The 25,551-nt window shown below is 34.6% G+C and overlaps 1 long non-coding RNA gene across 5 annotated transcripts; it reads left to right on the top strand.

Moving 5' to 3' along the window:
* Window positions 1-550: 550 nt before the first annotated feature.
* Window positions 551-25,353, top strand: LOC148605756 (uncharacterized). 5 transcript variants are annotated; one of them, XR_015916116.1, is made up of 6 exons: window positions 551-724; window positions 3,605-3,656; window positions 8,176-8,208; window positions 14,475-14,550; window positions 20,616-20,706; window positions 21,678-25,353. It is a non-coding gene; the product is annotated as an uncharacterized LOC148605756 (long non-coding RNA). The 5 variants fall into 5 exon arrangements; XR_015916118.1 differs by lacking the exon at window positions 14,475-14,550 and having other exon boundaries at window positions 557-724; XR_015916115.1 differs by lacking the exon at window positions 14,475-14,550 and having other exon boundaries at window positions 560-724; window positions 3,605-3,652; window positions 21,678-25,351.
* The last annotated feature ends 198 nt before the right edge of the window (window positions 25,354-25,551 follow it).

Raw genomic sequence — 25,551 nt, forward strand, 5'->3', positions numbered from 1 at the left:
CATCCCTCATTCCCTCATACGATCCCCATTCCATGTTTCTTATCAAATATAGAATGAGAGGTTTTCCCCATTCAATCGAGTTCTGTGCGTAGAATCAATAGAATAAATCGGTGATTTAATTTAAAAAAATTAAATTATTTCCATATTAATCTTATTGGTATATTAAAACGTTATCTGATATGTTGGAATTCTTAAGTAGCAATCCAGATAAGAATCATGCATAATGTGATTCACTGTTGGAAAGCCTACATATTTTTACTTTTAATATTTGGTTTATAATGTTATAGTAAACAAAAATCAACATATGGCTTCTCATATAATCCTTGTTCCTTGGATATAAAACTTATAAAGAACGTACTATTGAATTCAACATTAAAGGAGATAACTTTGTAAATGACACTGAAATACAATAGAAACTGTTGGATTTTCAATGTAGATTATCTCCTAAGAGCGGACAGAATGGAATAATAATTATACATTTCATTATATAGACCTGTAATGCAACTTAATAACTAATGTTTCACATATTACAGAATTTACATGAATCCTACAAAGATTACTACTTAAAATGTCAAAACGAAAGTAGGGTTCCTAAAATTGTGACAACTCATATTGGCAATATTGTAAAGAACAGGAAATAAATAAAGAAAAAAAAATATGTCTCTTTATATGTATGTACGATTCAGCATGCTACTTTGGATGTCTTCTACGATCATCTTAGCAGGTAAATTTTGTATATAGAACTTAACTAACAAATGTAATTTTAACTTTTATCGTTCATTTTGAAGTTTGTTTTTATTGATCTGCTGTTTTACTTATCTATCTCATTTCGGGAAACATGTTGGGGGAGGCGGGCTCAAGAAGAAATATATTTACGTTTTCTTGTTTTTTTTTTTTTTTTGGTATGTTTTTGTGTATACAAACTGTCTACTTCGTTAATACAGTGGAACCTCTCTGAACTGAATCTCTATTTGCCTAATTGTTTTGCATTGTGAAGATGTTCGGTTCACCCAGATTCCAAACATTCTGAATTTGATATGAACGAACTTAAGAAGATGTCTTATTAACCCCGGTCTCCAGTTTTCCAGGGTTTCATTAAGACAGATTTTTCTGTATTTTTGCAATTTGCATGTGCTATTTAAGACACTTACAATTTTTACTGGAGGCAGGGGCTGAGAGTATTTTGTAAAAACAATTATTCAATTTGAGTCATTTCTTTTTGCTCATCCATGGAGAGAAAAAAAATGATTTATTTTTTCTCGTATTACTTAACAATCTAGATTTTTCAATAAAAAAATAAACCTGGTTGCTGCTGAAAAAAATTCTATTCATGCTTGCGCTAAAAGATTCTACTTCAACATAAAATCATCCCTCCTCTCGAGAAGAAAATGATTGGTGCCTAAATTCTGTTAAATCATTCTCCAAAGGCTATAGTCCATGTAGTTCGTTAGAAATCTCTACTCTAGTATTTATCTCGTATTATGAACTTATGTGCCTATGACAATTTTTGTGTCGACTCAATATCCAGAGATGAAGACACGTGCGAACCTGAGGAAGCTGTGACTGAAAATTGTATTAAATGGTTAAACTATGACCCTGGCGGTAGTCATGGTTGTGCATTGTGACCACACAATTGCATCAATGTCTGTATTCGTGATAAAGTGTTTTTAAGTGGACAATTATTTCATCAAGTTTTTTAATCGAAAAATCTTCTTTTGAGAGCAAATACACTTTCTCAATTTGCACAAATTTAAATCAAAATCATTGACTATATTCTGATGGAGGAATATATATATATGGGCCTTAAAGTTATACAGTTATATTAAATGTCTATGGAAAGATAAATTAATGCAATTTTTGAATATCATTCTTTTTTTCAGTTTTAGTTTTCAATATCAATCGTTCTAACTGAAAAAAAGGTATAGTTTTCTGCTTATTTGCATTAATCAGAGGAGTGGTCAACGATCAATCGATCTTTGATACACTTTGATAAATTATTTAAATGAAATCGAGCATTGTAGATATTGGGAAACAGGTAACATGTTAATATCAAATGTATATAATTTAACAAAATGTGAAAAATTGACTATTTATTCACTGAAAAAAAAAAAACCAAAAAAAAAAAAAAAACCAACCAAAAAGAAACACCCCTTTTCAATGATGAAGAGTCAGTGCGACATTGTAGAAAATTACAGTGTATATCTAAATATTTTACACTGTCTAACAAATAAAATAAGCAAAACATTTTCGATTCGATTTGCGACATGCGTTTTGCGAAAATAAGTTTGAAGTTGCAAGTATTAATTGTACAAAAATTGTATAATACAGTCTATCTGGACAATATGCCTAGTTTGTCAGGCTGTCTTTTTAACAGAGACGCATGTAAAGTATCGAGTGAACTAAAATTTTTGCCAAAAGACTTAAGGTTTTGGGACTTTTTTATACATTCTCAGTCATTTCATTTTGCATGTCTTAATTAAAGTATGGTTTCATCTAAAATTCTTGAATGGGTTAACTCGCCATTGTTAAAAAGACTTAGTACGCTTTGACCTTAATGATTTCTGTGAATATTTTAGAATGCTCTAGAGGTGTAAAGTTGTGTTTGGTTACATTTTTCGGTGAGAAAATTTTCGCATACTTTTGCGATAATACAATTTATTTAACCCAATTTAAGTGTGGATTTCAGCTACAAAGAAGGCCAATGTATTTCTATGATTCGAATGTCTTCTGAATCAAAAGATTTGCATTGCATGCTACCTGAATGATGTTTAGAAAAAATTATATTTGATATCTTAATTGAAGGTACGTATAAATGCAACGCCAAATAGCAATCTGGCAGATCTTTTAATAAGCGCTTTACATCAAAACTTTCATGATTTGATTGATTGATTATTGGGGTTTAACGCCCGAGAAGCAATATTTAAGCTATATTCAGGCGATGAACATAAAATGGATGATAAAATGAACATGAAATAATGATGGTGATGAAATGAAAAAAAAAAGATTGGACACAAGGACGATAGGGTCGACAAATTTTGTTTGCCACTAGAAAAAGGAAGGAATGGGTAGGGTTGGACAATATAGCCTCCTGTGATGGACCACAAAGGTTCCTACTCCTATCGAATACCATAGCAGGGTTCTTTAACGTGCGAGGAACGTGGCATCTTGCACAACACGGTGCACCACCATGGTTTGTAGTAAGATTTTCCATATTACAGCCTGACAACCCCAGCATTTAACACGTCAGGGGTACCCCATTCCAACCACCTGGGGAACACAACCCAGTTGTTCTGTTGGCAGAGCACCCTAGCCCCGGCTAGGGTTCTGAGCACTATTTAGTCGCCTTTTACGTCAGGCTTAGCACTGTGGTTGGTCTATTCTTTGACACACGGACCCACACGAGGCAATCGTACTTGAAAGTCAATTCACCTTAGAAATAACCCCTTTTTCATATACGTACATTTTGCCGTTTTCTTTTTGCATTCATGAATTGGGCCGCGACTTTTATAAAAACAAAGTCTTTAACCTCTCCTTATTTGTATAATTGTATGACTTCTTTTCTTTTTTCTTCCGTAGACATGTATTTTCAACTATCTACTTTTAGGTGAGGACCTCAGAACAAAAAGCACCGTCCCATCAGTTTACATGGAGGGTAGGTAATTTATTTTCATACTTCACCTCTTTTTATCTACCTTTGACGAGAATTTGTCAATCCACTGTGCATTTTTTCCTCTCCCTCTTTCCATAACCTGTAGACGAGCGGAGTATCACGCTTAAAAATGTTTGTCCTAGCTGCATATGCGCCCGTCATATTTTTAGCGGTAATATTACAATGAGAGAACCGCTTAAATAAACTTTCTAATCCAAATATAATTTTGTGGATCGTGATATGATTGATTGATTGATTGTTGGGGTTTAACGCCCGAGCAGCAATTTTTCAGCTATATTCAGGCAATGAACATGAAGATAAATGCTAAAATGAACATGAAATGATGATGAAACGAAAAAAGGGAAGGGACCAAGGATAATAAGGGCGACAAATTTTGAATGCCACTAGGTAAAGGGGTGGGTGGGTAAGGTCGAGAAATTTAGCCTCCTGTGGCGGAGCCCAAAGGTTCCTACTACTATCGAATACCACAAAAGGGTTCTTTCATGTGCAAAGAACGTGACATCTTTCCCAACACGGTGCACCACTATGGTTTGCGGTCAGGTTTTCCGTATTATAGCGGGACAAACCTAGCATATAACATGCCAGGGGTACTCCATTCCACCACCTGAGGCACACATCCAGTTATTCTGTGGACAGAGCGCCTAGCCCCCGGCTAAGTTTCTGAGCACTATTTAGTCGCCTCTTAGGACAAGCTTAGCGCTGCTGCAGGCCTATTCTTTTAACACCCGGACCTGCACGGGGCTGGATCGTGATAAAAATAATGTCAAATTCGGTTATGACTGTGGTGGACCGAATGAGGGGGCGTGGTCGGGTATTTAGAATCCTCCTCTTCGATTAGAATATTTGGTTAATATCGTACATATTTTCTGATAATGCCAACTCCTTTTTCATCCCCGCTTTTGGATGCGTCATTGTGATATGCGTTTGAATTTAAATTTTGAATTACCAATCCAACCTTTATTAATTTCATTTTATTTAAGAATGTGAAAAATATGTCGATCTTAGAAGAAAATAGATTAAAAAATCATTATTAGAGAAATCCATCAATGTATTATCATATGTGAAAAATTTCAAAGAACTAAACAATTAATATTGGCTGAAAATAACGTCAGTGATATAGTCTATGTTTGTGTAGGAAAATTTTCTTTTAATTTTGATTATTCATACCCTGCAAATTACCTTATCTCTAATAGACGTCCTTAACAGGCTTTGCGACCACAACTGTGGTCGTTTTTCGATAGCTACATGAGCTTACATGAACACGTGACTTACTGGGCGTGACTTGTGTGTGTGTAAATTACTGTCCACCTCACCCATGTAAACAAACACACATAACATTCCGATGTATGAGTTGTTTTCGTTCATTTCAGTGGCATAAATGAACATCAAATTCATATTGAATAAAAATATTAATTTTTATGTTTTAGAAAAGTTATATGAAACAACCGATACTTTCAACTAGAAGCTATTAGTTACTAGTTAATAAATCTACGCGCATAGTACAGCTCTTGAATGGTGTAAATTTCCCACCTATACCATCCTATCATCCACCCATTCCCATTTTCCCCATTCCCATATTTACCGTTGAGAATTCTACATTTTCTATAGAAAAATCCCCATCCCTCATACGATCCCCATTCCATGTTTCTTATCAAATATATACAATATACCATACAATGAGAGGTTTTTCTCATCCAATTCCTGTGCATAGAATCAAGAGAAAGTTTCGGTGCTTCACTTTGAAAGATTTTAATTTGATATTGATCTTATTGATATGTTAAAACTTTATCTTTGTATGCTACTAGTTAATATACTGCGTAAAAAAAGTAGGGTTTCTAAAATTGTGACAACTCATATTAGAGATATTTGCTAAGAAGCGAAATAAAATAAAGAGATATGTCTCTATATGCGTGTATGGTTCGGAATTTCGATGTTTTCTCCGAACGGCTTGGCAGGTGAATATAGTATTCAGAACTAATCATAGAATTAAAAACATTATCTGTATACTTTTGTTTTGGTTAAGTTCGGAGAGGGGTGGTTATATAGAAATAATTAGTACGTTTTCTTCTCAAAAATGCACTTGTAGTATTACACAACCAGTTTGAGTGTCCAGAGTCTGTATTCACAAAAGTTCATGTGGATTTCCTCATTTAACAGTCTACTCTGCTCGAAACTCTCAGATCCCCGGAAGTTTAAGTCGATCGAATGTTTTGACCCTGAAAAAATTATAAAACAGCAGCAGCAAAAGGTGGTAAATGTGGAAGGGGAGGATGGAGGGGTTTTGATGTGGTGTTTCAAAAAATATGGCAGCGTTAGACGTAAATATAAAATCGGGATACATCCGGAACGGATTCCGGTTTAACGTTGTGAAAGAACAGATTAATTTCTCTTTTATTAAATTGGTTTATCTTTTACTTAGATAAACCCGATTAATCAAAGAATCAATTGTTTGGCTTATAAAAATTCAAGAAACAATATAAATGGCTAATAACGGCCACAGCTCACTGCAAGAGAGGAATTGACAAGATAGGGAAACAGAATGCCAAACGCAGGGGTATACGGACAACTCTGTGCACCATTGGTAAACAATGGATGCTCACATTCCTCAAGGTACCTTGAGAGAACGAGGGACACGATTTTCCAGTACGCCAGCCCATACCATTTGTCACCCCATGGTAGCAACCACTTTTTTTCATTTAATATTTATAAAAACATGGGAGTGAGTTTATTATTTATTTTGATTATTTATTTGTATTTAGAATACCCTGGCCAAATTCAATCTGATGATCAGAAAAGAACCGACCACTCATGGAGGCATGAGATGGTCTAGACCAACTTCCAACGGTAAAGCGTAGGAAAGTTTTATTGATATGACCCGACGTACAATTAAGGAAAGGATAGTGTCCCCTTATCTTGCCAGATTCCGCCAAATGGGCGTGTCTATACACGTTCAAATATCTACCCCCCCCCCCCCCCCGCGGCCCTACCGCTTCAAATAATAAATCATTTATATTCCTTTGAACATTTGATAACATATATTAACGAATGTGACAATCCTAAGGGAATGAACGAACATCGGGTGAGGATAAAAAGGTTTCCAAAGCACCTTCAAAGTTGTTTAGAAGTACGTCATTTCCGAGATCGGTCAAGTGAACCCCATCAAACCGGTAGAGGTCGATCTCAGATGCTCTAATATTCGGGTGTCTTATCTCGGCAAGGCCCTCAGTTAAATAGAAATTTTTTATTGCAGTGTTTATGCGTTTTCGGACCTTCTCTAAGCGAGTGCCACTTTTTGTTGCGCTATGCCAGTACCAGAAGGGGGTGTATAAGGGGTTGAAACACACATCATCCAAAGTTCCATATCAACTATTCCCCAAGAAGAAGTTGGGGACGCCGCTTTACGTAACCTGTATTGTTCATCATAGTGAACCCAACCTCGAAAATAGCCCCTGGAGGCTGCAAGTCGAATTGTTTGCATATATTTGAAAAGTTCTAACCCTTTTTGGGGCCATTTCTCTAAAATAATGCTTGCATATATCATGAATGCATTAGTCCAAGTTTCAATGTTTTTAAACTGTGTTTTTTATTGTTTTACAACGGCAAGGGTACCCCCTTTTATAGTGAGCTCTCCATCTAACTCACAGTTATCTGCTAAATCTCGAGCTGATTTGAGAAGCAAGTTTAGATCTACAAATTCACCTGCCCATACTTTCTCTTTTATTTTACTTGGGACGTGAGATGATATAGGAGTAAAGACACTAGACACAGAATCGGGCGATTGATTGATGTACGACATATCGCCACACCTTTGTGAATCAGGATCGGAAAGGGGGGAACAGGAGACCCAGAGTAAAATGGACGTGCTAAGGTTTGTGAAGTATTGATAAACCTACCAATTCCACTCGAGCTTTGCTGGGGTGGGACCTCTTGTGCGGTAACAGGAACAGGCATACGAGACTCATCAGGAATGGGAGGCAATGCTTCATCGGCTATGATATTGACGACCGGACCATGGCTCACAGATAAAGTTGACTTTCTGGTCGAGGGACCTTGAGTAGGGGCATCAGTGGCATCAATTTCGCTGGACGACGTGGAAGCTGTCGAGGGTAATTTTCTGAATTGGCGTGGCGACGATGACGTCTGAGCAGTCTGCAAAGTCTTCTTCTTTTTCTGGTTTTTTGTAGCATCTCCGTCTTGTTGATTCCTTCTAGGGGCTGCTCGTTTTCTTTTGGCAGGTTTCATGCTACGTTTTAAGGAGGATGGCTTGGATTGATTATCTGTTTTGATGTGGTGTTTCAAAAAATATGGCAGCGTTAGACGTAAATATAAAATCGGGATACATCCGGAACGGATTCCGGTTTAACGTTGTGAAAGAACAGATTAATTTCTCTTTTATTAAATTGGTTTATCTTTTACTTAGATAAACCCGATTAATTAGCATTTTAAGGCTTTTTCGTATTTCCACTGTTTTTGTAATTATTGCAGAATATTTTTTTCTTATGTAGATGGCACTACATCGGAAACAGTAACATCAATAGGTATGTTTGTGTGTATTCAGACTGTCTACTTCGTTAATACAGTGGACCCTGGCTTTACTGAATTTCTCTTGGTCTAATTGTTTTGTGAAGGTGTTTATCCAGATTCCTAGCATACTGGTCTCTAGTTTTTCCAGGGTTCCATTAATACTGATTTTTCTGCATTTATGAAATTTGCATGCGATATTTAAAGCACCGACCATTTTTATTGGAGGCAAGAGGCTGAGAGTATTTTGTAAAGAAAAAATATTCAAAGTTTGAGTCAAAATTTGTTTGCTCATCCATGGACAGAAAAAAAAAAAACGTTTCAATATTTCTCGTATTACATAACAGTTTAAATTTTTAAATAAAAAATAAATCTGATTGCTGCTGAAAAAAATCCTATTCAAGCTTGCGCTAAAGGATTCTATTTCAACATAAAATCACCCCCTCATCTCGAGAAGAAAATGATCTGTGATTAAATTCTGTCAAAGTCTGCGGAAATAGCTACTCTAGTACTTATCTCCTATTATCACATTTTGTGCCTGTGACGACTTAATATCAGATATGAAAATCAAGAAGCAGTGACTGAAAATTGTATTCAATGGTTAAATTATGACCCTGGCGTGGATAAAACCCGTGATCTAAGGTAATCGGAGAGAACACGCCACAATGCATGATAACACCAAGACATCTAGACAACTCTACTAAATAGTGAAAACATAATTTCCAAGTTTGTTCCAAAATGAAAAAACAAATGAATTTTTACACATTTATAAGGGTAAGTTTGTACATACAGTCAAACCTGTGTTAACGACCACCTGTATTCAGCGACCACCTGTTTTATGCGACCTAATTAAGGTCCCCCAATTCATTTTTCTATTATTTTTAACTGTATTAAGCGACTCCCTGCGTAACGCCACTAGCGACCGTATAATTCATGTCTAAATGGTTAAAAAAACCTGACTTACGCGACCTTTTGATTTTAGCGGAAGTGTTCGAAAACCGGAAGTAAAGTAATTTTAAAACAAAAAATTCCGTCAAATTTACGAAAATATCCGGAAACTGAAACTGAAGAAAGCTTAAGCGATGATGAACAGGATGATAATATGCAGTGTAAATCAAATATTTGTGTGAAACGAATCGTAGCAGTTGGTTGTGCATTGGAACCACATAATTTCATTAATGTCTGTATTAGTGATAAAGTTTTTTTTCAAGTGGACAATTATTTTATCAAGTTTATTAATCAAAAAATCTTTTCTTGAGAGCAAATACACCTTTTCAATTTGCGCCAATTGAACTCAAAATCATTGACTATAGTCTAATTGTGCAATATATTTTTAAAACGTTAATTGGCCTAAAGGTTATACAGTTATATTAAATGTCAATGGAAAGATATATTAATGCAGTTTTTGAATATCATTCTTTTTTAACTGAAAAGTGGTATAGCTTTCTGCTTTTTTGCATTATTCAGTGAAGGGTCAATGATAAAAAAAAAATGTGAAAAATTAACTAGTTTTTCACTGAACAAAAACACTCCTAAAACTGGTTGCATTTTAGAGCATTTTGCAATGATGAAGAGACAATGCGACATTGTAGAATATTACAATGCATTTCGAAATAATCTTTACTGACTAACAAATAAAATAAGCAAAACATTTTCAATTCGGTTTGCAACATGATTTTTGCGAGAATAAGTTGGAAGTTGCAAGTATTAATTGTACTAAAATTGTATATTACGGACAATTTGCCTAGTTGTCAGGCTGTGTTTTTTTTTTCATTAGAGAAGCATGTAAAGTATCGAGTGAACTAAAGTTTTTGTCAAAAGACTTACGGTTTGAGAATTTTTTGTACATACAAAAATCATACATAGATTTCGTTACAAATTTTATAATACATTTACTTTGATGTTTGAAGCATGTGCATGCATGCACATGCATGATGCAAAAATATTCATGTTGTATGATGTTGTTTGCCATTGTTTCGATTGTTCGCCAGGCTAGTCGTTGTTATGTAGTATCCTCTGCAGGGGCGAATCCAGACACTATGAAAAGGATGGGTTTCAGTCAATTTTACACACAAAAAGGACAAATTTTCCAGTAAACAAAGGGGTACCAACTGACTGCACTGGATCCGCCACTGCTCTGAACTGATTATACTAAATGGGTTGATAAAAAAAAACTCCAAAGCACAAAACTGTCGTTATGGAAAATTAAATGCAAAAGAATTTCTAAGAATTGTTTTTCTATCAATTTTTAGCTGCCGTATGAATAGGGCACAATGGTAAAAAAGTTGCGTTAGAATATTTGCTCAAAGGAGCATCGTTGTCCAGGTCAGAGGCGAATAAAAAATATAAATAAGAGGAACTCTGATCAAAACGTTTTTAAACTGGGGGTACTGAATAATTTGTTTTTTTACATACTATTATTCTTTCTATTATTTGTTAAACAAACATGTACAGAGCAGTTGTAGTAAGTAGTTTGTGTATTGAATTGATTGGTACAAGAAAGTATCGTTACCTGTGCTGGCACGGTAGAAAAGGTTTTTGAGCATTTACAATATCATAATTTTAATTTCCGGCAATTTTAAAATTGTGTCTGTCTGCTTCACGTAAAGAATGAATATGGTCCACAGTCTCGAACTGTGATTGGTTATAATCTTAATGCCAACTGTAAAAGCATCTGCTAGCCAAGGGTAATGGTTCTGCACCCTCCCTTCACGCAACATGAGGAGCAGGACCGTACCCCCTGCTTAGCGAAGATACTTGGACACTTATGATGGTCTATATGACAGTAAAGCCAATTTACCAAAATAATCTTTGTAACGTTCGTTTTCATCGTTACCTGTTTCTCAATGCCCTCTATGAACAATTTCACTTAAATTACCTATCAAAGTGAATTGGGGTCAATTGATCTTTGATCCATCATCTAATTATGGACGATATAAGAAAACTTGACCATTCTTCACTTTAATAAGTACGATATTCAAAAATCTATATTGACTTATCTTTATAGCTGATCTGATCAAAAAGGAAGAATATCGTTTGGCTAGATCCTTCAATCTCAGTTTCCGCTATATAGATGACGTATTATCTTTGAACCATCCTAATTTCGGGGATTTGATACATCGCATCTACCTCGACGAACTTGAGATAAAGGATACTACAGACACTGTGAAGTCAGCCTCATTTTTTGACCTACACTTAGAAATCGATGGTGAAGGAAAACTATTGACCAACTTTACGACAAACGTGATGACTTTTCATTCAGAATTGTCAACTTTCCTTTAATCTGTGGCAACATCCCTTCGGCACCTGCGTATGGAGTGTTCATATCACACCAGAGCTTGCCAAAACTACGCAGACGTTTTGTATCGCACTAGAACTCTAACAAATAAGCTTCTGGAACAGGGTTATGTTGCTACAAGATTGAAGTCATCACTACAGAAGTTTTATGGTCGTCATCATGAACTCGTGGATCGTTATGGTGTATCCATCTGCACCATGAAAACTGATTTATTCAACGGGTCATAGTTTTCCTTTCCTCGTTTGTCTTGACTTTTTATTAGCAACTCGGCGGGTGTTTCCAGAAAAGCAGAGGACGCTTACCATACCGGTGCACCTGGTCCATGCTCCCAGTTTTTAGTGGAGTCCGAGTTGCTTATTTGCTTTTGTTACATTGTATGTATGATTTTAGTTACTTTATGTTCTTTGTTGTGTATGTCTGTTTTCCATGTCTGGTCTTTGTCCCTGGATTACATTCTTTTGATTACCGCTATAACCTTGGTTCCCTTGATTACTCTTCCATTGACGTATGCTATAACCGTATACCCTATGTCCATTATACTCGAAAACTTAAGCACTCTAAATAGCTGTCTGCAGAATAATTTGTTTTTAAATGTACATAAATTATTTATTATATTTTTGAAATATATCATAACTTTATATTTAATGTCACTTAATAATTTATATACATGTAACTTACTGGTACACGTTTTCATCTTTACAACAATGCATCCTGTTTCTTTCATTCTCAGTCATTTTGATTTGCATGTCTTAAAGTATGGTATCGTCTAAAATTCTTGAATGGGGTAACTCACCACTGTTCAAAAGACTTAGTACGCCTTCAAAAACCTTTATAAACGATTTCCGCGAATATTTTAGAATGCTCTTGAGGTGTAAAAATGTGTTTGGTTACATTTTTCGGTGAGAACATTTTCGCATACTTTTGCAATTATACAATTTGTGCAGATTTCTGCCAATCTACTTCTATGATTCGAATGGCTTCTGAATCAAAAGATTTGCATTGCATGCTACCTGAATGATGTTTAGAAAGAATTATATTTGATCCTATCTTAATTCAGTTACGTATAAATGCAACTCCATATAGCATTTTGGCAGATCATTTAATAAGCGCTTTAAATCAAAACTTTCATGATTTGATTGATTGATTATTTGGGGTTTAACGGCCGAGCAGCAATATTTCAGCTATATTCAGGCAATGAACATAAAAAGGATGATAAAATAAACATGAAACGATGATGATGATGATGATGATGATGATGAAATTTAAAAGAAAAAAAACCAAAACAAAACAAAACAAAAAAAAAAAAAAAAAACAAGAGGCTCCTAGGAGCCTGAATCGCTCACCTGGTTAACTTTTTGACTTTTAAGGGCAATAACTCTAACAAGGAGTTGTCAGACAATTTTGATTCATTGGACACTTTTGTAAGCCTTATAATAAGTATCATTTCAACAATTGAAAGCTATTAGATAAACCTAACAGATTTGGAGATTTTGCAAAAATCTGCTGTCTGACCCCATGTTCTATTTTTAGAAACGGCAGCCATGTTTTTTTCAGCGATCAAAAATCGGTAATTTCGTTAAGGATACCATGTAAAACAAAAATGTCAACTTTCATTGAATTTTGCAGAATAGTTTCTGAGGAGCAGATTTTTTAAAATAATAACATTAAAAACAGCAAAAAACGTCCAAAAAGGGCAATAACTCCAACATGAGTCAACAGATTTTCACCAAAAAAAAGAATTGACAACAGATAGATGACATCATGCTGAACACTTTTACCACATGTCAGAATTTGGCTAAACCTAACGGTTTAGGAGATATATGCGAAAAACTGCTGTCTGACTCCTATGTTCTATTTTTTTAACGGCGGCCATGTTTTTCGACGACGGATAAAAAATTTCCACATCAGATCAATGCACGATACCCCAAGGAACATTCAAGTTTAGTTCCAATTGGTCAATTGGTGTCAGAGGAGAAGATTTGTGAAAGAAATAACATTAAAAATAGCACCAAAAACGTTCAAAAGGGGCAATAACTCCAACATGGCTCAATAGATTAAAATAAAAATTTGACCGCATATAGACCTTATCATGTTATACACTGTTACCCAGTCAGAAATTGGCTTCACCTAACGGTTTTGGAGATATATGCGAAAATCTATTGTTTGACCCCTGTATTATATTTTTAGTAACAGCGGCCATGTTTTTCGACAGATAGAAAAATCCTGACATTAATGCTATGCAAAATACCCCAAGAAACATTCATACCAAGTTTGGTTCCAAGTGGTCAAGTAGTTTCAGAGGAGAAGAGTTTTGAAAAATTGTTAACGACGACGACGGACGACGACGGACGCCAAGTGATGGCAATAGCTGACATGGCCTTCGACCAGTTGAGCTAAAAAGGATGGGACACAAGGACAATAGGGTCGTCAAATTTTGATTGCCACTAGAAAAAGGTAGGGATGGGTAGGGTTGGGCAATGTAGCCTCCTATGGCGGACCGCAAAGGTTCCTACTCCTATCGAATACCATAGCAGGGTTCTATAACGTGCCTGGAACGTTGCATCTTCCAAAACACAGTGCACCATCATGGTTTGCGGCCAGGTTTTCCATATTACAGTCTGACAACCCCAGTATGTAACGCGGAAGGTGTACCCCATTCCAGCACCTGGGGAACACAACCCAGTTGCTCCTTGGCAGAGCGCCCTAGACCCCCGCTAGGGTTCTGAGCACTATTTAGTCGCCTTTTACGACAAGCTTAGCACTTCTGCTAGCCTATTCTTAGACACTCGGACCCACACAAGGCATTCGACCATAGTACTGTAATAACCCCTTTATCATATACACGCGGCATTCGACCTTAGAAATAAAGCCTTTATCATATACGTACTTTTGCCGTTTTTTTTCCATTCATGAAACTTTTATAAAAAAAATCCTTAACCTCTCCTCATTTGTGTAATTGTATGACTTCTTTCCTTTTTTCCATAGACATGCATTTTTAACTATCTACTGTCAGGCGAGGACCTCAGAACAAGAAGCACCGTCCCACCAGTTTACATGGAGGGTAGGTAATTCATTTTTATACTTCACCTCTTTTTATATACCTTTGACGAGAATTCGTCAATCTACTGTACATTTTTACCTCTCTCTCTTTTCATAACCTCTAGACGAGCGGAGTATCACGCTTAAAAATGTTCGTCCTAGCTGCATATTCGTCCATCATTCTTGGCGGTAATATTACAACGAGAGAACCGCTTAAATAAACTTTCTAATCCAAATATAATTTTGTGGATCGTGATAAAATTAATGTCAAATTCGGTTATGACAGTGGTGGACCGAATGAGGGGGCGTGGTCGGGTGTTTGGAATCCTCCTCTCTGGTTAGAATATTTGGTTAATATTGTGCATATTTTCTGATAATGCCAACTCCTTTTTCATCCCCGCTTTTGGGTTCGTCATTGTGCTATGCGTTTGAATTTAAATTTTGAATATGTGGTATATAGAATTACCAATCCAACCTTTATTAATTTAATTTTATTTAAGAACGTGAAAAATATGTCTATCTTAGAAGAAAATAGATTAAAAAATCATCATTGGAGAAATCCATCAAAGTACAAACTAATTCAATTATCGTGTGTGAAAACTTTTAAAGAACCAAACAATTAATATTGGCTGAAAAATGATGTCAGTGATATAGTCATTCGTATGTTTGTATAGGAAAATTTTCTTTTAATTTTGATTATTCATACCCTGCAAATTACCTTATCTCTAATATGACGTCCTTAACAGGCTTTGCGACCATAACTGGTCGATTTTCGATTGCTACATGAGAAACACGTGACTTATTGGGCGTGACTTGTGTGTGTGTGTGTAAATTACTGTCCACCTCAATCATGTAAAAAAAAAACACACATAACATTCCGATGTATCAGTTGTTTTCATTCATATCAGTGGCGTGAATGAACATCAAATTCATATTTAATGAAAATATTAAAGTTATGTTTTAGAAAAGTTATATTCCATAAAAATCACTACCACGCATACTTGGTAGCAGTCTCCACATGCCACGTGCGCAATCATGTATGGTACCAAACAATAACAATCGTCATTGAATGAAACGTTGTACCTATCCATGTGTGAACAGTGTGATCTTATAATGCAGATGGCTATTGCCATATCTAACATCGTTCTACCTAATTCGCCCTTTCCTTCATTACGAAAAATACAAAGCAAAGTTTCACTAGCGACCATTACAACTGACAAAGCGTAAAGTCTACAGCCAAATATGGCCAATACGGCAGGTCTAAAGTTACCGTATTAGGTCAGGAAAATGTAAAAAAAAGTACAGTTACTGTCGTATTAGAATCCAATAAATCACGGAAACTCCATTTTATCATTGTTTTACCACGGACTGACCATTCATGCCGATGGAAAAAATATTGTACCTGTTCATGTGTGAACATTGTGACCTTATAATGCAAACGAATATTGCCATATCTAACATTCATTACGAAAAATACAAAGCAAAGTTTCACTAGCGACCATTTCAACTGATATAGCGTAAAGTGTATAGCCAAATATGGACAAATAATGCGGGTCTAAGGTTACCGTAATAGATCAGGAAAATATAAAAAAAAAGTACCGTTATTGTCCTATTAGAATCGAAATCAATCACGGAAAATCCATTTTATCATTGTTGTACCATAGACTGATCATTCAATGCGCATTATTTTACCCTGAGCGATAGCGCGTTTCCGTAATTTATTTCAAATTTAACTTATCTGTGTGGTGCTATGAGATTTGGTATGATGTGTATGATGTATAACTATAAGCTAACATTCATTTCCGATGCAGTCGATGTTGAGTTTGCTTTGACATCATGTGACATCCATGATGCTTAACCATGGCAACCTAATCGAAGTAAGTTACAACCTCGCATTTCTTTGGACAAATGTGATAGCAACCGGGAAATTTAAGGCTCCGTTGGTGTCATTGGAGTCCGGAATATATTCGATTACTTTCATATATTGAACAATATTTTTATATATTAAATAATTGGAAATAGTCTACTTGCAGAACCAATGAAATAATTGAAATACAAAACATAATACAGTGATATCACATTTCGGTATTAACAAAGCGAGCATATGCGCCGACTGTTTTTGTTAAGATATTACTTATCATTTTTGATATCCTGTTTAAAATGTAATCACTATTCAGAAAGTAATACATGACTTTTATATACCCTTGTTCGTATGGGATAAAAATCGTATAGAATTAAAAATTAAGGGAGACAACTCTGTAAATAACACACAAAATACAATAGAAACTATTATAGATAATCATTCATTTCATTATATAAACCTATAAGGCAATTACAAAAACAAATAGAAAAATGTGTTGCCATCTTTGAAGTGTTTCACATATTACAGCATGTGCAATTCTTACGAAGACTGCTCCTTAAGGTAGTAGACCAGGGGTACTCCCAAAATAATCCCATGATTCAATTGTCTTTAAATGTGTATATGATATTCACCTTAATGTGGCGCATCGTTTGTCGATTTTTATAGAAAATTCACTGTGCAGTTTTTGAACAATGAAGACTAAGATAATTTTTTTTTTAGAAATCTGAATCATTGGCCAAACTGAACCATATCTGGTATTTTAGGGTCATTTTGACAATATGTTTCAATGTATAACTGAATATTAAGTCAAATTCACTTTAAAAGGATTAAAATATCAGATTAAATATGCAATTTTGTTCTATCAATTTTGTAGAAGAGATACTATGCTTTTAATTTACCAAAAATAACAAAAAAAGTAATTTCCAGATTAAAACCTCTATTTGGAAGAAATCTAAAATTCAATTTCGTACAAAACTGATATTATATAGACTATTCATATGCAAATCAATAAAAAAATTTTCAGAAAAGTTCACCGTTCAGTTTTTTTTAAATGAATGTAGGGTAAGGCATTGAAATATATTTTTAATAATTAATCATTATGGCTAAAATCATTATATTGATAAAAGAGCATTGCCGGGCACAGCTTGGGTCAACTACTGTTGCAAATTAATGTCACATAAATATTCATACTTCTGAAAGAAGAGACAAACTTGTATGCTAAACATAGTTCAACGCTGGATAGATTCATATGCAAAACAGAAACAGAAAGCTTGAAGTCTGATAAGGAGTCATAAAAAAGAATATTTTTAACTCTTAAAGGTTAAGGAGTTATAAAACTGGCAAAGTTATTAGTTAAACGTACTGTCTCATGACAGAAATTATTTTCATGTTTCAATTTGAATATTTTATCTAAAGGTTTGCAGTAGAAGGCACCAATTCAAACGTTTCCCACCTTATGAAAATGTATTCTTCATTATTATACAGACCTATGGCTATCATTTTGGATATCGGTTTCCACAGTCTCTTTCAACAAGTACGTGTAAAAGGTCAAGATGAAGAAAAACGATCATTTCTTCCACTAACTTTTGTCAACAAATCAATACCGATTATTTCATATCAAAAACATTACATATTGCATAAAATATTTTCAATTATAAAGGGATATTGCGGGACTTCGTGATTTAGGATTTCTAGGCTAAACCACCTTGCTGTTCTTGCAAAAACTCTGCATTCAAATATTGTCTTTCCAGTCTCGTCATTAGGGACATTTAAACATCATAAAAAACGAATCTCCCCGTTAGGTTCTTTCTGAAGAACCCAAGTACCATGAACCACGCTCCATATATTGGTATTATTACTTTAAGGTTCGAACGGATGCAGAGAAGACATTGTCAGAGTGGGTAAAGTGAAAAGTTGTGAGGTCTTCAATTTTGAAACATATACAGGTTTTAAATAGGTGTCAATGATACACCAATTTTCAAAGACGCCGATGTTGCAAAAACAGGGTCTAATAAACATGACAAATATGTTGCTGTATCAGCAGATAACGTCCAAAATAACCTTGCTTTTGTCAGAGGCAAAAATGAAACTTAAACTGCTACCACACTATCCAAAGAATAGATAATCAAAAACCTTAAATCTATGCTATCCTCTTTTCGGTATCACTACCAAAGACCATGATTGTGTCTGTGTACTGGATTCCTAAACTCCACAAAAATCCAAACAAACAACGATGGATCTAAAAGTGGAACGCCTCGTGCAGGTCCGGGTGATAAAAGAAGCAGCAGCGCTAAGTTTGTCGTAGAAGGCGACTAAATAGTGCTCAGAAACCTAGCCGGGGGCTAGGTGCTCTGCCCACAGAACAACTGGGATGTATGCTCCAGGAGGTGGAATGGGATACCCCTGGCATGTTACATGCTGGGGTTGTCAGGCTATATTACGGAAAATCTGACCGCAAACCATAGTGGTGCACCGTGTTGGGAAAAATGTCACGTTCCTCGCACGTTAAAGAACCCTGCTATGTTATTCGATGGGAGTGGGAGCCTTTACGCTCCGCCACAGGAGGCTAAATTGCCCGACCTTGCCCATCCCCCCTTCTTCTGGTGGCAATCAAAATTTATCGACTCTATTATCCTTGTCTCCCGTCCTTTTTTTTCATTTCATCATCATTTCATGTTCATTTTATCATCCATTTCATGCTTCATCGTCTGAATATAGCTGAAATATTGCTGCTCGGACATTAAACACCAACAAACAAACAACAAACTGAAAGTGTAACACCAATCCACTTTCAAATTTTTTTAACTTAAATACCCATAGCTGCCAAAGAAGGTCTCCAGTCTTACCACGACACTTGTTACTCCCGTAGTTGTATTAATTTAATGTGGATCCTGAAAATTCGAAAGATCTTCTGCAAACCCTCAATTCAAGATTATTATCTGAAAACATTATCATTATTGTACACCTGGTCCATGCTCCCATGTTTTGAGTGAAGTCCGAGTTGCTTATTTACCTTGTTACTTTTTATGTATTATTGTATTTATTTTATGTACTTTGTGGTACTTGTCTGTTTTTCATGTCTGGTTTTTGTCCCTATATTACATTATTTTGTTTTCCACTAGCACCTTGGTTCCCTTGATTACTCATTAAAACCTATGGTTTCTAACTCTCTATACTTTTCTTACTGATATTCAGTTAAAATTCCGACTTCATAAAACATTGTGCATCGTTGTTACTAAAAGCGACGGTACAACCAGAAACAGATATGTAGCACTGGGTAGAGATTCTTTATACTTTGTAAAAACAATTCCAAATTATTTTGCAAATATACCGCAGATGTTTTAAAAACTCTGTTTGACGAGTTTTTCAACAAACGATCGGAATTCTAAGGGGCACAAACTGTGCTCCTCTACTTACTGACGTATTCCTTTACTGGTACGAGGCTGATTTTATAGCTGATCTAATCCAAAGCAAGAAATATCGTTTAACCAAACCTATTGATTTCAGTTTCCACGCAAGGTGACATATTATCTTTTCCTAATCATAGTTTCGAGGATATAATACATCACATCTACCCAAAAGAACTTGAGATTTAGGTTACTACCGACTCTGATAAGTTAGACTCATATCTGGACCTCTACTAAGAGATCTATGGAAAAGGAAAACTATCGACCAAACTATATGACAAACGCGAGGACTTTTCATTCCGTGATGTCAAGATTATTTGTCAAAAACTTTTTTCATGCCATCAAATCTTTATTACTTTCCATTCATCTGTGGTAACATCCCTTCAGGGACATGCGTATAGAGTTTTTAAAACTATTAAGTTATGCTGAAGCTGGCTATAACTACATGGATTTTTTTAAGCGCGCTAGGCCTCTAACAATTAGGCTTCTTAACTTCTGACTTATACATACAAGTGTAGCTTGAAATATAATAAAACTACTTTCACTACAGGGCTTACTAACAAACCATGCCAAACCCCAAAAATAGAACTCAGCTGACTGGAGCATAAATACTAGGCTGAGTATATGCATTTCGCTAACCCGCATGGATGCACCTTACCATTTTGTTTGAAAATATTTTATTGTGCAGTTACATGTACATGCAAATGTTGCGAGTTGACGATAGCTTTAAAACGCCTCCTCTTAGAACCACCATTTCAAAATTTCTAATCTGGTGCTGTTAGTTAATATGAAATAATGTGTATACATTTTTCGTTTTAGAACGAAGCCCAGACTTGTCATGGCTGGCCTATGTAATTATCGGAGTAATGGTTACAGTACCATTTTTTTGTTGTATAATATGTATCTGCCGGTACGTATGGAACTACATTTTTTTTCTTTTTCTTTTAACATTAAGTTTAAGAAAATACTAATATTTTTGTTATGAGCCAGTAGTAAAACTTAATTAGAAAATACTTGTATTGCACAGAGACTTATAAGTTCTTACACGAGACTCTAATGAAAATCTGGGATTTCTTCCATGAGCGTGAGAAATTCCGTCCTTTTATGAGTGGAGCACAGCGGAACGAGTGAAAAGACAAAGCATTTTCACCCGAGAGGAAGAAATCCCAGATTTTCAAAAGATGACGAGTGTTAAGACGTATTTCTCCCTTTTTACAGTCAAAGATGTGGAATTACAATAAATTAATTTGAATATATTACCATACATTGCCACACAACGATGTTGACCTGCGTACATATATAAATGTATAATTTTTTTCATTGACCCTCTGAACTTTCCTAGATTATATTTACTGAACATGTTGCGATTGGTTATTGTACCACTGACAGACACGGTCGCATGCATCTGTCTGTCATGGGCTGTGTGATATAAAACGACGAAAACGGAAGACTACAAATACACTATTTCAAATAGGGCGTGCAAGTCTCGTTCTCGATTTAAAATTATTGTTCATCCGTAACTGCTATTTTTAAAGCATAGAAAACTAAAAACGGATTGGTATTTATTTTGCTTTTTTTTCGGATGTAGAGCTATTAGAATTTTCTGAAATGTGTTATTACCAAACTGTATTACTATAGAAATAATTAACCATCGTATTTTCGTAAACGAAAAATTCTCGCATAAGAGGTTTCGTTGATATTGAAGTCGACCACTTCCTATGATTTTCAATGGGAGTCATTTAATATTAAATCGCAAGGTCACGCAACAAAAATTCAAAGCCTTATACATCGTCTTATAATTACAAATATATATATATATATCTTCTGAGTGTGGTCTCGAAATTAGGAAATATTAATGTCTTGTTTTTTTTTCTTTATTAGGACAAGTAGTTGTGCATTCAAAAACGAGACGCCACCTGAAAAATATTAACAGAACATGAAATAAATGTAATATAATGATACTTCTGTCAAAGAGGATTGGATATTCTCTTCTCCGTACAAGTGTCATTATATTTTTGAAGGAACTCTAGGATAAGCACCAGCGATCCGTTTCAACATTTATACGCTACTTAAAGTATCTTATATTTAAGATTAATTCCGATATCTGAATTAATATTGTATAATTGGTTTTTTTAGATTGTATTAGATATTATATCATATGTAAGATAAACCAAGTTATGATATCACCAGGTATCTGACATCGAAAAGGAATAGAAAGAATTAAATTAATATTTTTACAACTTTTTGACATTCACCTATAATGCCAACATTTTGACAATTTACAATTGGTGTAAAAGGATAAAGAATTTCAGGTGTGAATAACAGGTAAAAAGTGCTAAGGCAAAATGGGACATTTTTTCTGATATAAAAACAAAACTGTAAAATAATGTGGTGTTGTTACAATGATTAAGCCAAAAAAAAATGAAAAATTAATTTTTATCCTTTTTTTCTCTACTTAAGCCATAAGTTGTGATTTTTCTTGATAAAAAATCATTTTAAAAAGATACACATACAAGTTACGAACTAATAAAAAAATCAAAAATTAAGTTCAAAAATGAAGTATGATTTAAAAAAATGAATTCAATGAGTGTATATGCATAGGATCATAAGATAGAATTACACTTATGAAAATTATTTCAAAAGTACTTACATAGTAATATAAACATGTCATCTTCATATTCTTTAACTGCATATTCAAGATCAATGAATTGACATTATTTATTTTGGAGCATAAATAGTTGACGATAAAATGAAATAAGCTAAACATTATATGATTAAAAGTTACATTGTAACTTTCTTAAACTTATAGTTGTGTAACTTGTGGCATTTTTGTCCTTCAACAATTTAACAATTGAGGTACATATATGCTAGTGTTACAAGCAGATATTTTACCAGCTTCAGTCTTACTTATCCAGTGAGAAGAACTGCATCTACTTTGAGGATTCAGCATCACGCATCTTGAAACTTCACTGATGATTATATATGGACAATGAACCTTCATAACTACGCTGCAGATCTCATCCTCTGTTGCTTTTAATTTTGTTCTGCAGGAGTCGAGCTTTTTATGCGATTTCGCTCAATCCTTGTTGTATGTTAACGAACAAATGAACATTTTAATTTGGATCTTTAATTTGTGTATGTTTATGACAACTCACCGTTCCCGACGAAAGCCGGAATTTCGGCACATACAGGTTACAGACTACCAATTCAACCAATGAGCATTTGGAACGTACGCAAAAATAGTCCTACGCAGAAATTACCCCTGTTCCTCATAGTGCTGTTAAAAAAGTTCTCATCTCATTTAAAAAATTTAAACAGTTTCTGAAAGGAAAAACATTTCTGTACATTTTATAGGTGCATTTTGCTTCTTGTGATGTGAAGCCTAATCTCCATAATAATTTCTAAATATACCCCTATCTTGTGAAAACACTGGGATTTCCCATGCTATTTATAGACACTTCACTTCCGGTGACCAGTACTGCACTGCAAGTCTGCTAACCCCACATGCCATTCTGAAGATTGTGAGCTGACATATGTAGAATCATGCTGATATATAGTCCTCTGCAGGTTAAAGTTAAGGTAAAGTCCAGAGAAGCCATTGAATATTGTGAAATTAGCATAGAAGCCTATGGGAAGTGAAATTTGTGGTTTTTAGCCTTTTTACATACTTCAAACCTTGACAATAGGAGAATGGGCATGAACAATAAAAACCTTATATCATAACAAATTAATCTATTTTGGAAGTTGATAATGACAAGGCTGACAAAAAATATTAAAGGACTTAGGTTTTTTCTTCGGGAACGTTAAATGTTTCACCTTCCTCATATTAAGAAATAGTCAATTCATATTTTGACACATTAAACAAAATTTTGCAGTTTTCTTTATTGCATTTTTTTCTTTCAATTTCAAATGTAGGATTGTATTTTGTATGTTAGTATTCCTTGAATGCGTAATTTAGAAATGTTGGTATTTCTTGAAGACATCATTTGATAAGATATGATATATAAGATAAACGGCAAACAATACAACAGTTTGTCATACATAACCCCCCCCCCCCGCAGCTTATGTGGATACTTTTGACTTATAAGTGAAATCGTTATTTAATTTTTGAAATTTGGAACAAGCTGTTATTTTAGTTTTGAGTTTTCAAAAACAGAATTAACGATGATTCTAGTCGATGCAAGATTACACTTATACGTCATTATGATAAATTCAACAAGTGCCAAAGATAAAATAAGCAGTTGCGCTAATCGTTTACGCATATGCCTATGTATGCCATTTTATTGATTATCAGGGGCGGATCCAGGCTGTGAGTTTAGGGGGGCGTTAATTGAATTAAATGCAGTGCAAAGCAAGACAAAAAATATCATGAGTTGAAACTTGTGGTAAAAAAATTCTTACCGATTTATGGGGAGGGGGAGTACGCCCGGTACGCCAGACCTTGGATCCGCGCTTGATAATGTATGTAACATTTGTATACATAATTTTCTGTTATCTGTATTTAAAAAGATTTTTACAAATTGATGTTATTTCATGTGATTTTTTGAAAAAAATGAAAAAAAAAAAATACTGGGTGTATGAATAGTGTACTGACTCGATGCCACATATATATAGCATATCAATCAAATTAAAAATAAAAATTGGGCTACACTTTTATTGACACCTACCGATAAATAACTTGCTCATTCATATCACAAAACGACTTCTCCGTAAAATGCGAATTGTTCGAATCCGACGACATTTTAAATCAAGATCGCAATATTTACATAGTCAAATCGACGATTTTCGGTTGTTGGTAGTATGACGGAAAACAAAGATTTACCGCCTTATTTTGTGTCAAAAATTATTCTGAAGGTTATCGTTCCTACTGAATAATTGTTAATTTTCAAAGTCGTGAGAAATAACATTTATGTCAACATAGAAATTAAAAAAAAATACAATAATTAGTATTTTGTCAATAATCGGTACTTAATGGCGGAATCACAATGAAATTTCTCATAAGGAATTATAAAATTCTTTTTGATTGTGCATATCAATAGTAAGTACAGATGTTTGGTTCTTATAAAATGAGAAACGCTTAACAAATAAAAAGAAAAAAACAAGTCGGTCTCGATAAAAGAACGACGGAAGCAAATTTTGATTAAATCGAAAATGGGCTTGAACTGACGTCGAGTATAGTCGGTGCGTGTGCAAACAGGAAATGGCAGTCAACTGATCGGCGGGAATTGTGCGTATAAGGTGTATCTAGCTGAAGTGTGTTTCTGACTGATATGAAACCTTAACTCCAAGTATGGATGTTGAAGTTCTGAGGTGTTTATTACATAATTATAAAAATGATATAATTATTCAAATTTCAATTTCAGGTTAGGGCTTAAATAGAATTAGATGTGGAGCGAATCGAGGCAAACAAATTTTGGGGTAAACATCAATATTTCATGCCAAATAAAATTCTAAAATTATGGGGTTGGGATACGAATGTCACGTCCCTCCTTTGTTCCTCATCTGAGTTTTGAATGTAATATGTCTCCTTGCCTTGCATTCATAAATTGACGAATTTTTATACTAAAATCACACATGGATTTTATAGTTAAATATTTTCATTATTCTCTAGGTTATGATTCAGTTCAAATCAATAACATGAATACATTGATATTTTCAAAAAAAAAAAAAAAAAAAAAAAAAAAAAAAAGATTTAATGCCTTTTACAATTTTACATGAACTAATTTCGAAAAAAAACATTTAGGACGCGAACTAT

Source organism: Perna viridis, chromosome 10, assembly GCF_037379345.1.
Source record: "Perna viridis isolate PV_CMFRI_1.1 ecotype Kerala chromosome 10, ASM3737934v1, whole genome shotgun sequence".
Classification (NCBI taxonomy): Eukaryota; Metazoa; Mollusca; class Bivalvia; order Mytilida; family Mytilidae; genus Perna; species Perna viridis.